Source organism: Euprymna scolopes, chromosome 4, assembly GCF_053919585.1.
Source record: "Euprymna scolopes isolate OS-2025 chromosome 4, ASM5391958v1, whole genome shotgun sequence".
NCBI classification, from domain to species: domain Eukaryota; kingdom Metazoa; phylum Mollusca; class Cephalopoda; order Sepiida; family Sepiolidae; genus Euprymna; species Euprymna scolopes.
The window spans coordinates 86,570,099-86,575,968 of NC_136485.1; the positions used below are offsets into that span (position 1 = coordinate 86,570,099).

The following is a 5,870-nucleotide window of genomic DNA, read 5'->3' on the forward strand; positions in this document are numbered from 1 at the left end:
TTTCTACTGATTTTTTTTTTTTTTTTTTTTGTCAATTCTAATAAATTACAATGTTAGCTTCCAAATTATGCAATCGAAATTACCTGAATGTTACTGAATTATTAAAAAACAAAAACTTTAATCGTGTTAGCGGGTGAAAAATTTCGGCAATCTTGTTTAAATCGAAACGGAAAATTACCTCCCTTTTGAACTCTTACGTGTCTTACGATCGTTTGCAAATCCTATTTTGGTACTCATGATGCACTTATTGATCCGTGCTGAAATAATAACATTATTTAAAAAGCCATTCTTAACATGGGGGAGGGGAGAGTGTTTTGTACCTATTCTGTATCTTACAATTGAATAAAAAAAAAAAAAACTTTAATTAAACTTGGAAATACGATTTAAAAAATAGCGCGGACGCGGATCAGTAAGAGCATTAGCACCCCTATTTTTTTAATTTTCTTTAATAAATAACTTTCTACCTTATCGATTTTCGTAATTTTTTTATATAATCTTAAAAATATAGGAATACGTAGATACCATTGTTTTCATATGAAATTCAGAATTACGATTTCCGAAATTTCGTCCTAATAGTGTAGAAGCGCCAAAATAATTTCATAAACTCAACAGTAGGTTCTGAGACCTAAGGTTCTCTACAGTGCAATGTAGACTCAATATATTATGGACTAAGTTACTGCAAGTGGCTAAGCTTCAGTGAAGCTTAGCTTCACTGAAGCTTCCTTCCGGTGCATGCATCACGTTAGGTTTCTGGATAAGACAATCGGTTTGATTGAAAAGGGCGATTTCACCTATTTCGAAAACAATAAAGGTATTTGAAGTGTGGAAAATTTGTTGATTCAATCACGGACAACGTCAGATCTCCATGCTAATTAGAGAGAGAGAGAGAGAGAGAGAGAGAGAGAGAGAGAGTTCCCATTAGAATTCGGAAAGGCGACAATGTTTTAAGTTCGTGCCACTTCCTAGAAGAAAGGGAAGAAAACACCAAAGAATTGTCATTATTTCGTCGTAGACAATGTATTATTCCACTGAAAAGTAATAATAAACATGGAAAAAACAAATTACTCACTGCTATTTATTCAGATGAAACAATGAAATGTGAGTATATATATTAAGGTGGAGTTATGTGTGTCCTTTCTTCACGGAAATAACTGGCAATAAATCAGAAAAAATACAAAATCCCGGCTTATGTTTCTGTGATTCTAAAATGGGAAAGCAAATCATTTCTGTGTGTGAAAATTGAGGGGGGGGGGAAGCAGACAAAAAGTGGGCGTTTAAAAATGCTCTTAATGTAAAAATTAAATAAATTTAACATTTTGGTTGGCGGTAAAAATTTTATTCGTGAATTAAGTCACAAAATATTCATTTTTTTTAATCGTAAGAATTAAACCCATAAGGAGGAGAAGCAGGGTTGAAGGGTCGTGATTTGCTTTTTTTTTTCGTTTTTTTTTTTTACATCCCCAAATATAGCAACGTTTGACATTGACAAATATAGTGAATAGTAGTAGAATTAGCTGATGCCCCCCCCCCCAAAAAAAAAGTAAATAAGATAAATAATGTTAAATTAGTAAATCCCTGATAACAAGCGGTTATCTTCAAGTTTCGTCACCCGATATTTACAAAGGTCTTCCGCGGAGTTGTCATATGCAAAATGAAATGAGTTTTTTTTTTTTTGTTTGTTTTGTTTTTGTTTTTTTTGTTATTGCATTTTTTTACAATAAGTAAACGAACAAATAAAAATTGGATTATCAATTTTTCGGTTCGTTTGCTTATTTTAAAAATACAATCTTAAAAAAAAACTATGAAAAAAAAAGCGTTTTATTTTGCGGTACGTGTGCATCTATGTTACCAAGCAGAAATATTAACGTTATTATTTAGAAACTCGGTAGGCAAGGATGGGATGTTTTGTAGCTATTCTGTACTTTCAACTAACATACTATTTTACAAGATGGTACTAGAGAGAGCACTTATTGATCCGTGCTGAAATAACGTTATTTAGAAAGCCATTCTTAACATGGGGAGGGGAGGGTGTTTTGTAGCTATTCTGTGCTTTATTTAACTTCACAATTTAATAAAAACAGACATCATAAAACTTTAATTAAACTTGAAAATACTATTAAAAAATAGCAGTAGCAGTGCTACTCAGTAGCACTGCTACTGAGTAGCACCTACAAGATAGCATGGTAGCGTAGATGCATAAACACACATTTTGAAGATACCAGCTGCGGCTGCGCACAAAACCTTTGTAAACAGTGGGTGACGAAACTTGAAAATAACCATCTTTATTAATTAAGCCATAATTACTAGATCGTTTAGGTCGAAGGTCAAATATTAATGCAAATATTCTTTATTTGTCACCCCTCCTTGTGGCATTTAGAAGAAAAAAAAACGAAAAGCGATTTTTTTTTATATTATTTCAACATGATAAATGAAGAATTTAAAAATTAATATTTATAAAAGTTGCGAATTGAAATACGGGATGGGTATTAAATAGTCAAGCTTTTTTTTTTTTTTAATTATTAATTCAAGCTTTTAGAAAAAAAATAAATATGTACAGTAAGAATGTTATTGCGATAAATGGATTCAAAACGGGAAACGAAAAAGTCGAGGACGGAAATTTGGAGATGTATTCAGTTCTTCATTCGGAGAGAGGGGAATCATTTAGGAAATTTTGGTGTTATAAAGAAAGAGTTAATCTGAGGTATATTTATTTATGGCTCCGGCAACAATCTGAAGACATCATGAACACAAATTGGGTTAAAAATGAATATACATTTATTATATTTACAATTTAAGCGAAGAAATTGATTTCTTTTTAAGGAAGTATAATCACGTGACCCATAAGACCTTTCTCACGACTACACGAAGAGTTTTTTTTTTGTTTTGTTATTGTCACCAAAAATGTTTCGACTTTATTAGTTTTGACATTTATAGACATTTCCAAAATATATTTAAAGATTTTCAAGCAAATTGTCACCATTCCAAGAACATTAAGAAGATAAATTATTCAAGTATATCTTCAAGTTTATTTAATAAAACTCAGTCCCATATTATGCAAGAATTTTATATAAAAGACGAAGAATATCAAAACACGGATCTAGTTTAGAAAGCAAACAAAGAAATCAGGTTTTAAGAAAAATAATTCATTTATTAATTAAAGTGCATATGTTTGCAAAAAATGTACAAAAGAAATTAGAAATTCAGGGAGCAATATAAATTATAAGAATATGTTTAGAGAATAAGGAATCGTTTTTGATGAAGAAATTTCGGCTGTGTACGGTTTCAGCGTCCCAAATTCCCTTAGAACCGTCATTTTTATCTGGTTTGTAGATTTTATTGCAATTTACGGTGTAAGAAAAATAAAAAAACATTAATGATTTGATTAAATATTATTTCTTTATAGGATTTAGTATTTTGTTTCGCTAACAGTGAAAGAAAAACATGCAAAATTTAAATAAAATTTATATTTTTACATCTTAAATGGCGATGGAAATTTTAAAACTATAAATTTAATTATGGGCATCTTGAAAATAATTTAGGATGCTGAAAACGTAATATTTCATTCTGAAAGAATAAAAGCTTTTTAAAATTGAAAGTCCAAATTTCATGTTCACTGTTCAGAATGTCAATATTTTCTTACCAATTTTCTTAGGATTTAAAATTAATTAAATTACAGAAAAAAAAAGGGGGGAAACCGTCTGAATGACTAAAAGCACCCCCTACATATATATTTTTTTTTCATTTTTCTTGATAATTCGGTAAACTAGTGTCCATTCGATAATAATGCATTGAAAATTTGTTTTTAAAATTAGAGGGGGGGGCAAGATTCTTCAAGTCCGCCGTAAAATGTTTTCTTTAAAATAAAGTTTTAAATTAATTGTTATTTCAGGGTTACAAAATAAATGAGAGTAGAAAATGATTTTAAGTAATTTTTTAATATTTTGCATTCAGTATTTTTTTTTTTTTTCTTTAGTTAGTGAAATTTAATGTTATAGATTGTAGATAATAATTCGTTGGTTGATCAATCATTTTTGTTTGGGTTCAAAGATTTATTTTTCTGTACAAAAACTATTAAGATATTACTTTGAATATTTGTAATTGAAATTCAAAGATAAATATTTGATTCAATAAATGTGATTTTTTTTATAATTTTTTTTTTTTTTTTAAGTGCAAAAGTGCTTATACAGATTACCCTTCTCCCCCCCTCATCGCTAATCATATTGGGTACAAAAAAAAATCAAGTAAGGATTTACACCCGTCGCCCATGCCTTAAAAACAGATATAAACCTATACATTACATTTTTCTTTTACGATTTACAAAAACAAATAAAATGCCCGCGCGAGTAAAAATTAAAATAACTAAATAATTATTACAAAAATAAATATAAATCAACAATTTACAAAAATAATACAATGTAAACAAAGTAATCAATAAAAATGTAATTAAATACGGTGTATTTTTGTTTCATGAACCCGGGTTTAATTTTGTGTGGTTGCCTTTCGGTTCTCGTAACTTATTACCGGTAAAATCCGAGTCAATATGGAGTGCCATGGGGGCTGATCTATATAAGCACTCAAAATCAGTTGACTAAAATTTCAATTCTTAAATTTGACATAAGCCTTACTTTAAAAACGTTATTTTATTTAATTTTCACCTTTTATTTAATTTAACAAATTAAAAAACAATTTTATTTTAAATTACTGAATGTATTAATCAATTCTATTTTTACCGATAAAAGCGACACAATATATGGTAAAAAAAAAAAAAAGGTGATGGGTCATTTTATTTATTTTTGTTCTCCAGTCATTTTAATGGGGAAGAGGGCAGAACTTACCTGTAAAAAGTTGAAGGTGTGTGGCCAGAGGCCGTAGTCTTTTCGACACAGACCCATGGCCATTAGCGAAGGAAGGATCCAGAGATAAACAAAAACGATCCAGAAGATGTCAACTAAGAAGACTGGTAAAGCCAAGTATAAGTTAGTCCATCATCCGAAACAAAAACGAATAGAGGATCGTCGGGTTAGTAGCAGGAAGAAATCGCTGCTGCCACCGCCAGGAAAGGAAGAAAAGGAGGAAAAAAAAGGCTTCCAGAGAAATGTAGACGATGGTGATGATGACAACCACTGCTAGTATTGTTGCTGCTGATGATGATTCACCTCATCACCGCACCTTTCTTTTTCTTTCTTTTTTTCCTCTCTCTCTCTCTCTCTCTCTCTCTCTCTCTATCTATCTATCTATCTATCTTCAGTTCTACTTCATTCTTTTTGGGTTTTTTAACTCATGTAAAAAAGAAGATAAAAAACGCTTACAGTGTGAAATGTAGATGATGATGACGACGACCACTGCTAATATTGTTGATGATGAGAAAGAGAAGGATTTTTTCCTCTACTTCTCTGTCACTATAAATTTCTTATTCTTCTCTTTTTATGTTACTCCCTTTTTCTTTCCTTTTTTATTCCTCGCTTACGCTGATATTTTTTAATTTAAAAAGAAAACGCTTCATCAGAGTTTATTTTATTTAAGCTTTTATCATCTTAGTTTCTTCCTTATTAATATTGCTTTGTTTTTTGTTTTATTTGATTAAAAATATTTTTTCTCTTAAATTCTTACACACTTTTTATTTGTATTGTTTTTTTTAGTGTTTTTTCCACCGCTTTCTTCCGCGTTACTAGATTTGATACCTTTTAAATACAAATCTCCATAAATTTTAATGGTTTTATTTTTAATCGCGCGTCTTTTTTTAAATCTTATTCCTTAATAATTTTATTATACAAGATTATTATCCTTTAATAATAATAATAATAATAATAATTATTATTATTATTATTATTATTTATTATTTCGTTAAACATACGTCTATTCTCCCGCTC

The 5,870-nt window shown here is 29.7% G+C and overlaps 1 protein-coding gene across 33 annotated transcripts in view; it reads right to left on the reverse strand.

Annotated features, from left to right (window-relative positions):
* LOC145268594 (unconventional myosin-IXb-like) overlaps positions 1-5,389 on the reverse strand; it is a 349,537-nt gene extending 344,148 nt beyond the window's left edge. For 27 of the 33 annotated variants that reach the window (XM_080124068.1, XM_080124230.1, XM_080124166.1 and 24 more), the window contains exon 1: positions 4,836-5,122. The gene's annotated coding sequence lies outside the window, so the exon portion shown is untranslated. Of the gene's footprint in view, positions 1-4,835 lie in introns of all 33 variants that reach the window. The other 6 variants (XM_080124293.1, XM_080124274.1, XM_080124194.1 and 3 more) reach the window with 2 other exon arrangements.
* Between the last annotated feature and the right edge of the window lie 481 nt (positions 5,390-5,870).